We start from the raw sequence: 10,570 nt of genomic DNA, 5'->3' as shown, positions 1-10,570 counted from the left end.
GGGAGCGGGGAGCCTTAGAGCCACATGGGTCTCCCCTGGAACTGTGATGTCCCCAGTGTTGGTGGCTGCCCCCCACCCCACAGCTGTGGAGAGCCTCATGGGAGGGCTGGAATGTTGCTTGGCCACCAAACTCTGCCATTCCTCTCCTTTTCCCTATCACCTGGCCTGTGTGGGCACCTTGGGGGCTGCAAATGAGCTTCCTGCCTGCCACTCCCCCATCCCATCATCCCACTATCCCACTGTCCCATCATTGCACCATCCCACCATTGCACTACACCACTATCCCACTATCTCACCACCTGACCAGCCCACCATCCCACCTCCCTCCCCTCCCACACCACCCACCTGGCCCTCCACCTGCATCACCCCTCCATCCTCCAGCCCAGCCCAGCCTCCCCCCAGTTCCTGATCCCATCCTCAGCATGACCCCCCAGCCCTGGCCCTCCCCTGGGCAAGAAGCCCTGACTGAATCCTGCCATCCTGTCTGGAGCCGATCAGCACCGGCTGACTCGGGATGTCACTGATGGAAACTCCAGTGGTTGGTTTCCAGGGCCTCCTGTCTCTCCCTCCTTGCAGAAGCAATAACTGTGGGATGGCCCCTGGTGTCCTCCCACAGGAGCAGCTCTCCGAGGACATCTGGGATGCTCAGAGACTCCCAACAGAGCCCTGCCAGACCCTTGTCATTGGTGCTGTGGGGTTAATCCAGCTCCTAAAGCCCTTTGGGATCAGGGGGGTGTCACAACCCTGACCCTCCTGGCCACCCACTGCCCCTCCTGTGCCTCCTCCCCCAGCCTGTGACTCACCCCCACTTTTTTGGGTGCATCTATCCTGAAGGATAGAGGTCTCAGAGATTAAAAGGCACCATTATGGGAGTCAAACATAAATTCTCCTTTTATTAAGCAGAGTAAATGTCATTGGTGAAAAAAAGCAGAGGAGGATGGAGAGAAGAGGAGGATTTCATAGATTTCATTCCAACTTCCCTTTCCTTTCATTCCTGCTCCCGGCCCTGGCTCCCTGCAGTTGTTTATTTAAAAGTCCAGTAGGGAAAGCTCAGCTTCTACCTGCTTTCCACAGGGATTTTCTGCACCATTTCTACAGGGAACAGCAGAGAATCATGGAGTCATGGAACCCCAGAATGGTTTGGGTGGAAAGGGACCTTAGAGCTCATCTCATTCCTCCCCTGCCATGGGCAGGGACACCTTCCACTACCCCAGGTTGCTCCAAGCCCCGTCCAACGTGACCTTGAACACTTCCAGGAATACACAGATTCCAGCATATCCAGTGTCGGTTCAGTTTGGCTGGGCACTGGGGACTGAAAGCGTTGGTCACTCCTCAGGATGGCCTGGCAGTGCCCTGGATCTCAATCCGAGGGAATTCCCTGCAGCTCCTGCCCACTTGGCTGCATCCCAAACATTCCTGGCAGTGCAACCAGAGGACCTGCAGTGGGCAGGTGAAAGCCACCAGGTAAAGGCTGAGAGGCCAAATCCCTCCTGGATTCCAGGAATGCCCAGACAGCAGTGGAGTGATGGGGAGAGAGTGGGATGTGCCATGGGGATGCAGGTATGACTCCATCTCTGCTGCATCCCAGGGCTGGAGCTCCAGGGAAGAGGGAGCTCTGGTTCAAAGGCCAAACCCCAGCAGGTGAGCTGGAAAGTTTCCCATAACGTGATGAGACAGCCCCACATTTGTGTCACATACTCGCCTGGTTTAATTGTCCCGGCGCGGCGGCTTTTCGCAGAGCCTGGAGCCAGCTCGGGGATCCTCCCAGGCATGACATGCCCAGACAGGACACTCTGCAGCTCCTAACGCTCCCTTGGCTCCATCCATCCCCCTGCGGAGCGCAGGGACCCGGGATGCTCACACACGCTCTGCTGGCTCAGCGCAGCCCCGCAGCCGCTGAGGCACCGGAGCTCGGGGCTGGGGTTACACTGCGTTTGTCAGGGCTCGGATCTGGGCACCGAGAGCTCACAGGCAACGCTTTCCCTCCTTTCAGGTTTAATTCTTCTGCCAGGCGCTTGTCTGGGATGTTTTACCCGCACGCGGCAGCAGCGGAGAAACGGGTGAACAAAGAGGCTCCTTTCTTCGCTCCCTGTTATCTGTGCAGCCTCAGGAATGCGGCCGGATTGGAGGCTGCGTTCCCCGGCAGTGCGGGAGTGCACGGGCGGGACCGGCAGAGGAGACCACGGGGACACTCCCCGAGGAACAGTGGGAACCACTGAGTGCCTCAGGTGAAGTGTTTGCTTAAGCGGCTCCCGATATGGGGGGAGCACTCAGGACACATCTTAAACAAATAACCACCGTGCTCAGCCAAGCTGCTGCCGAGGGAGTTTGTTCCACTGCCAGGTGCTCCTTCCAAAAGCAGAGATTTTCGTCCTCCTGTGTTTAATTCCAGTGCCCTGTAGTTTGGGAGAGGTGGATTCATTCAAGCACCGAGGCCACTAATCCCTGCGGGGTTGATTTTAGGGGTGGCTGTGCTGAGCCCATGCTCCCTGGGGAGGCTCAGCCAGAGCTCAGGGATCCTGGCAGTGCCACGGGCACCTGCAACCCCTTCAGGTGGGCTGAGGCCCTTATGGAGTGAGCCCCACACTGGAGTGAGACCCCCCCCCGCCCCACTCAAAAGGAGACACGAATTTGGGCTTAGCCTTTATTGACCCACAGCCGTGAGGTGGGAAGAGCCTGGCACTGTCTTGGTCTCCTGCTTCCTGGTCAGGACCTGAATCACAGTATCATGGAATGGGTTAGGCTGGAAGGCACCTCAAAGACCACCTAGTTCCAGCCCCTGCCGTGGGCAGGGACGCCTTCCACTATCCCAGGTTGTTCCAAGCCCCGTTCAACCTGGCCCTGAACACTTCCAGGGATGCAGAGTCCACAACCAGGGATTGCAGTAAGTTTGGTCTTGGCCCTAAGAGAAGCAAAGGCTCCTTTGTCCATCTGAATTCCCCCAGCAGTCGCCCCCTCTCCTCCCTGCCCCCCATTTCCCTCTCTCACCCTTGTACAGCTTCCTCCAGTTATCTTTGTGAGGACGGAGAACCTGATCCAGTCCATTAGCTCAGCCCCACTCCCTGATGTCCCCCCACTGCCAGGGAACATGACACTGCCCTCCATGCACAGATGGGAGCTCTCCAGCCTGACAAACATGTGTTGAGAAAGCATTTTTGACCAAGTTCCATATCCAGGGCTAGTGGCAGACAGTGGAGGGGGAACGAAAGGCCCTCTTGGCTGGAGACGCTGCAGATAAGCAGCCACAGGAAGCCTGCAAGCAAAAAAAGCTGCTAGTCCCAGAAATTTTAGAGGGGAGAGCAGCGACACAAAATAATTGCTAAAAGAATGCAGCTTGATTGCAGACAGCAGGGAGAGCCTCAAATCCTGCACGGAATGAAAGCCCAGGGTGACAGCTAAAGGGGAAGAGGAGTTATCAGGCTGGGAGGAGTGATTTATTCAATGAAGGGGATTAAGAGTCCAAAAGTTAATGTATGTAATGTAAAGCAGGACAGCCCAGGGCTCGGGGGGGATTGGTGGGAGAGGTGCACGTGGCGCCTGGCTGGGCTGTCAGGGGCACCCAACCATCCCAGCATCCCGGGCTTCCTGCATCCCTCCTGCCAGCGGGCTGGGAGGGGGAGCAGTGAGTCCAGGAGGGATGCAGCCAGGTGTGAAACATCTCCTGGAGTCAGGACCTGCCGGTCTGGGCGCTCACTGGTGTCAGCAGGAATTTGGCTGCTGGGCAGCTTTCACAGAAACATAGAACAGTTTGGGTGGAAGGGACCTTTCGAGGTCAACTGCAGAGTCACAGAATCACAGAAGGTGCTGAGTTGGAAGGGACCCATAAGGATCATCAAGCCCTGCACAGGACCATCCCCAAGAGTCACACCATGTGCCCGAGAGTATCTTCCAAATGCTTCTTGAGCTCTGGCAGCCTTGGTGCTGTGACCCCTGCCCTGGGGAGCCTGTCCCAGTGCCTGCCATGGGCAGGGACACCTTCCACTAGACCAGGTTGCTCCAAGCCCCTTCCAACCTGGCCCTGAACACTTCCAGGCAACCTGTGCCAGTGCCTAGAGAAGTCGTGGATGCCCCCCACGCTCTGCTCTGCTCCTTCACCTCTCCACAGACTGTCAGCAAGAGGCCAAGTGCTGTGCCAGCTCATCCTGCCAGAGCACTGCCAGCCGTGCCAGCCAGCGTCCCCACATTGTTCATCCATCCTCCCTCTATTCATCCCTCCTCTCCTCCCAGGTGCCTCGCCAGAGAGGGAGGGGATCCTGTCAGTTGCTAACAAAAATACTGTGCAAATCATATTAAAATAAAAGGCCCTTGTAATTTTTAGTGCGTATTGAAGTGGTTTCTCTTTATTTCTTTTTCTTTTGGCTCTTTGAGCATTTTGGAGCACAGCTGCCAAAAATGAAATGTTTGACCAGTCCCAGTGACGCTTCTGTTGGCCTCTTTCCCTTCCTTTCTCTCTCCCTACGCTTCAAAGGCTCTGTCTCACACTGTGCTGTCTCCACGTCACCTCCCTGCTCATCCTTCCTCCGCAGCCTCCTCATCCCTCCTGGCTGCTCTGTCTCCTGCCCTGCCCCATCCCTCCCTGGTGCAGCCCCTGAGTGTCACCTGCACACACAGGTGCTTCTGGATGGGCAGAAGTTCCCTTTGGCTGCTTTTGCCATGCAATCCCACTTCTCCTGTGGACATATTCCTTAAAACTCCTCACCCAAACTGCTGCCCCTTCCCCCTGCCCAACCCTTGAGTTCTCCTGTTCCTCCATTGTGGAGTGGGGGTGGTGGGAGCAGGGTCTGGGAGCCCTTTGCCACTCCAAGGTGAAGGAGAGGACCTGTCACAGGTGCCACAAGGCACGAGAACGTCCCACACTCGGGTACAGCTCCAGAGAAAGGAGCAGAGGGGAGCAAACAGCCGGATTCTCCATCAGTGATGGGAGACAGGTGTCACAAGCTTGAGTTCATCAGCAGAAAATGAGCAGTGAGGGCCAGTGAAGGCAAAACTGCAAAGAAAAAGCTGATTCCCACTTCCTGGGAGATGCAGAGCCACATCCCTGAGGCACAGTCACACTCCTGGCACAGTCACCTGGCTGGGACACCAACACAGGCAGTGCTGACAGAGCCAGAGCCCCCTTCTCCTCCCCAGTCCCCTCTTCCAGCACATTCCTGCTGATTCCCGGGCTCTTACAGACAAGCCCACTGCTACCACGCTCTCAGTTCCCACCAGGAGCTTTCAGCCAGCACTGGATCCATGTCTTTGTACCCATTTTACAGATGTCAAAGCTGAGGCTTGACAAAAGAAACACACCCAGAGACTTTTCCCTTGAGTCTCCACCCAGCCCCAGTCCATGGCCCCCAGTAACCCCATTTCTACTGGTTTGTCCCTGTCCCTGGGCCACACACATCCTGGCAGGGTTGCAGGAGGACACCAGACCTCACGACATCATGTTCCCCAGCCCGGCTCCTTCCCACTTTCTTGCCAGCATGTGATGGATACACACACCCTCCTGCTCCGCTGGAATTAATGCCGGGAGCCGGAGCTGCTCCCGTGTTTAATCCACTAATGGCATTAATTCCCTATTAAATTAACCAGTGCAAATATGCTGCTGGTTCGGTTGGGGAGGAGGGGGTTGTGCCTCTCCCTCCCCCACCCTTTTATCCTGGTAAAGACACTGGAACATTTGTTAGCGGAGAGAGGGGGGGGGGGGAAATCCCACAAAGAATTGCAGCATTTATGCAGATATATATAAAAAAAAAATAAATGGCAGATTATTTTTCAAAAAAAGCCAAAGAAAACTCCCCTTTTTCTTGCAAACAAGCTGCCTTCCCTCTGGGAAGAGGCTTCCATCGCTCAGCCCCAGCCTGCTGGGAAGACAAAAGGCTTTCTCGGCGGGGCAGCGGCCGGGAACGCCGGGAGAAGGCCGGGAGAACGCCGGGAGCTCGGCAAGGCCGCTCGGCAGCAGCCCTGTGGTGCTGCCCAAGCCCAGCTCACATTTCAAAGCTCTTGTTTTTCAACCGAGTGTCCTCTTTTTCCCCTTTTTTAATGCATATATGTATTCAAAGCAGAGTTATGATAAAAATCCGACCCAGGGCTGGAAGCGGGGGGTTGAGTTGCATTTTGGCACAGATGGGGTTCATCCCTTCTGCAGGAGGCACTTTGCCAAGAGACATCTTGGAGTGGAAGGAATTCAAGAAATCAGGGATTTTGCATATTATTGAGCTTTATTTGTCCCATCGAGGGAGGTGAGAGGAAGCGTGAAGGGTTTGAGCGTAAAAAAATCTGGTCTGGGATTTACCTGTGACTGAGGCAGGTGAAAAGTGTTGGATGATGGATTCTTCCCAGTGAATGAAGAGACAAAGGGGAGTCTCTTCCCTGTCTGACACTTTGGTAGCAGCAGATTTTCAGGCAGGGGAGGTGAAGTAAAAAATCTGGTCTGGATCAGTGTGTTTGTACCTCCGTGGATGAGAGTGTTTGTACCTCCTCAGACGGACTCTGCCATGGTGTTTGAGATGAAGATAATTTGGAACAAGCCCTCACGGAAGACACATGGTGGGAAACCTCTCCCTGTTGCCGGAATTGTTTGTTGGAGATACCAGCTCACATTAGATCATCACCCACATCCCCCTCACTGCTGCCAGAGCACTTTGTCCTCCTGTTTGTTGTCTTAGTCTCCTTTTTTCATCCTTTGCTGCTCAAGACCAGCAGGAGCTGAACCTTCCCAAACTTCTCCCTGGGATTTTTGGATGACGTGTCCCAGCCCCACAGGAGATGAGCCCTAACTCACAGCCCTGATTCTTATGAGTTTCCAGGAAAAGGCTACGGAGAGCTTTGAATGCAAACACGTGTGCCTGCATCACTCAGGCAGCCAGGGAGGACAGGGATATCGTGTTCCTCGGTCACTGATTAAAATTAACCAATCCTAATCAGATTTTCAAACAGGGGCGTTCAGGGAAGTGTGGACAAGTGCATCATGATGATTTGTTAATGTTGCTCCGAGACTCAGAGCCCTTAATTAATGTATTCATGAAAAGCACACACAAAGCAGGTTGCAGATAAAATGACAGGTGGAACGGGGTGATTTCATTAATTATGGATTTCTGGTCAGTCTCCCCAAAGCTCTGATGTCTCTGCCATCCACCCCTGACTCAGCTCCATGTGCCTGTTGGTGGTGGGACGGGTTAGAACAGGCTGATGCTTCTCACCTTGCCCATCCTCAGGCTCCCTGGTCCTTGTGCCACTTGTGTGGACTCAGCTGTCCCCAAAGTCCTGCATCCAAAACCCCCAGATTATCCCCAGGAGAAGAGCAGAGCCTCCCTGCCAAAGGCAGCAGCAGCTCCGAGCACATCAGAGCTCCGAGGCTCATCACCTGCTCCTGCCCCAGGGAAAAGAGTGGAAATCCAAGACTAAGTGCAACTTACACCTCGGATTCTTTAAATGGGACATAAATGGCAGTTCTGGACTCACAAAAGAGCGAGTGTGAAGTTTCCTGCCCCTGAAATGGAGGCCCAGAGGGGGGGTGTCCCTGAGGAGTGCGGGCGTGTGGCGTTTGGGGGTGGTGAGGTGACAGATGGTGAGACCTCAAAGCAGCTCTGCTCCGATCCTGAGGTGAGGCAGGGATGGGGAAGGTGATCCCTCAGTCCCTCTGGCTGTCACCTCCCTCCAATGTGAGACTCAAACCATCGGGGAGGGGCCACCACAAAACTCTCTCCTAAGTCCTTCTGTTACAGGGTCACCTAATGCTGTTTGAAGGGGCCCGGGGGAGGGTCACAAAAGCTCATCCCAGCTGCAGCATTCTCTGGATAACATTTCCACGAGGATTTACTCAAAGTTCTGTGCTAAGACTGTGGCTCGCACCAACCACACCACACAGAGGATGTGAATTCCTGGTTTGTGCAGCTGCTGAACTCAGATCAGCAGTTTGGTTACCCCTGGGGGTGTCCAGGCTGCTAGAGTTCAATGGGAAAACCACCCCTGAGCCTGGTCAAAGACTGTGACATCATCCCAAACTGACCATGGGACAGCCCTGCCCGTGAGGATCATCCTTGTGGGAGCTGAAACACAGGGAATCCACTTGGGCAGGTCTGAAACAAGTGAAGGTGAAGAATAAAGGAGATAACAGACCTGAGAACAGATCCCAGGCAATTCACTGGCTAGGCACTCCTAGTAATTGTCCTTTGTCATGTGTATTCCTTCTTTTAATGTCCTTATCATGTGCATTCCTCCTTTTTGTGCCCTTTGTCAGCTGTACTCCTCGCTTTCTCTAGAGGAAAAGGAATTCCAAATGTGTGCAGCTGAGAGCACTCAGTTGAGGGGTGTCCCCTTGGTCAGGCTGTGAGGGGCAGCTCCACAAGGAGAGGGAGACACAGGGAAAGGCCACTGTTTTTAGAGGACACCCTTGATACCCCTTCTCTTTGCAGTGCTGCTGCGACTGGTGGGGAAGGAATCACGGAATAATTTGGGATGGAAGGGACCTTTCAGGGCTATCTGATCCAACCCCCTGCCATGGGAAGGGACACATTCATCCAGACCAGGTTGCTCAGAGCCCTGTCCTACCTGGCCTTGAACACTTCCAGGGCTGGGGCTTCTACCTCAGGAAGGAAGAAGCAAAAAGGAGATTTTTTTCCAGGAAAGTCTTCCAAAAAACCAGCTCCTGGCAGGACTCTGTGCATTCAAGCCTGGCTGTGCAGCAAACAACAGGTCAGCAAAACACAAGTAGAAGGAGTTGATCCAGCTCTAGGTGTTTAAGGCTTTGGGAAATCTATTCAAGTGTCAGGGCATGTGGACAGGAGGGAGAGAGAGGGAGCAGCCGTGGAGGGGACGCTGCTGTGTGAGCACATCCTGCATGGCTGAGTTACCAGCTGGGATTAAAATCCCGAGTCCCTTCCTGAAGACTTAACTTGGGTTCACACAACCCACTTTGCCCTCAGTTTGTTCTGCAGGGAGGCAGGTAAGGACGTGAGGCAGAGGGGAAACCCTGTGCTACACAGAGTTAAAAGCCTGGGTGGCAAATCTCACAAGCAGAGATGCTCTTGGCTTTCTTTTCCTGTAGAAGGAGAATTAGATAGGAAAGGAGGTGGTCATCCCAGAAACGCAGAACCATAGAATCCTGGAATGGCTCACAGATCATCTGGTTCCAACCCCCTGCCATGGGCAGGGACACCTTCCACATGGCAATGAGCAGAAACGTTGGCTTTGACACAAAACCTTTTTAATGGCTTTTTTTTTTTTTTTTGCAGATTCCAGCAATGGTGGAACTTGAAGTGAGCTCCAAAAAACCCCAAGGCAGAAGGTGCCGTGACATATGAGCTGGGGGGTTTGTCCTCTTCTGAGTCAGTATTGCTGAGTCCATGGAATAAAGGACAATTTAATTACTGCCGTAATAAATAGGATTGTAGAGGGATATTACAGGCATTTATTTCACGTGGCAACAGATTCAGTAAATATGCTTTGCTCAACACCCTGCTGCAGTTGTGCTCATCAGCAGCTGAAATGAAGAGCCTCGGTGGGCCTTGGGTGACTGGATCCACCCCCCAAAGCTGGGGCTGCAGGACACTTCCCTGGCACTTTCCGTTCCGCTCTCCACCCGAGGAGATCGTCCCCGTAAAACATTCATGAGCAGCTTTAAAATAATGAAAAATTAAACAACCTTTGCTATAAGGTATGAAATATTTACTGTGCTGCTGTAAGCTAATTGCACACAGACACGACCCGGGTGGGAGGCGCAGCGGCACCGCCGGCACCCGACGGCTGCGGCCCAGCCCGGGGATGGCTCCTGTGCCTCAGGGATGGGGAGAGACTGTCACTGGGGTTTCCTCATCACAGAATCATTAGGCTTGGAAAAGACCTCAAAGATCACCGAGTCCAACCTTTGCCCAAAGCTCATCCCCTCCCAGGGGCAGCAGGAATCCCGGGAGCAGCAGGGCCCTGCAGGATGCTGTGAGCCCAAGGCCGGGGTGATGGCACTGCTACAGCAGACTGAGTGCTCAGCAAATGCTCCTCAAGCTGGAGTCTCGTCCTACTTTGTTTCTTCTCCTTCTCATCCCAGTTGCATCCCTGAAGTGCTCTGATGGAAAACAGCGGAGCTGGCTGAACAAGCCAGAGCAAATGATAGATGTGACAAATTAAGCCTCCGATTGTGTTCGCTCTCATCACTGCAATTTCCTCCAGCTTTTCTTCTTGTTTAGAAGTATTTAAACATTTTGGAGCAGAGATTTGTCTGGGCTCTTTTTTCTTGGCTGATTGCAAACCACTTGCTGAGGGTGCTCAGTGTTCCAGCTGTGTTTTAGCTGGAATCACAAGTGATGGGATCAGAGTGATGGGATCAGTCACCTGGTGCTGATGGAGGAACCTCAACCCCTGCAAAGACAAACACCAATCTCTGCTCTGGTGCAGAGACCACAACACCCTTCCTTGGAGACAGGCAAAGAGCAAACACACAAATGTTTGCAAAAAGTGAGTGGTACAAGAGTGGGATGTGTCTGGAGATAAGGAATTGGCTTTTCCCACAGTCCTTTTTCCTCCAAGAACCAGGCGTGCCTGTCTCTGCCAGCCCTCTGCCCCACTCCTGCCCAGGGCAGGGGCACAG

The 10,570-nt window shown here is 53.8% G+C and overlaps 1 long non-coding RNA gene across 1 annotated transcript; it reads left to right on the top strand.

Moving 5' to 3' along the window:
* Window positions 1-8,014: 8,014 nt before the first annotated feature.
* On the top strand, window positions 8,015-9,264 carry LOC113956473. The gene is made up of 3 exons (XR_003530861.1): window positions 8,015-8,081; window positions 8,612-8,682; window positions 9,222-9,264. It is a non-coding gene; the product is annotated as an uncharacterized LOC113956473 (long non-coding RNA).
* Window positions 9,265-10,570: the final 1,306 nt, after the last annotated feature.

This window comes from Corapipo altera, unplaced genomic scaffold (assembly GCF_003945725.1).
Source record: "Corapipo altera isolate COAL_440 unplaced genomic scaffold, ASM394572v1 107b, whole genome shotgun sequence".
NCBI lineage: Eukaryota > Metazoa > Chordata > Aves > Passeriformes > Pipridae > Corapipo > Corapipo altera.
Note: the sequence above shows the minus strand (reverse complement) of the source record. Positions and strands in the feature narration are given on the sequence as shown.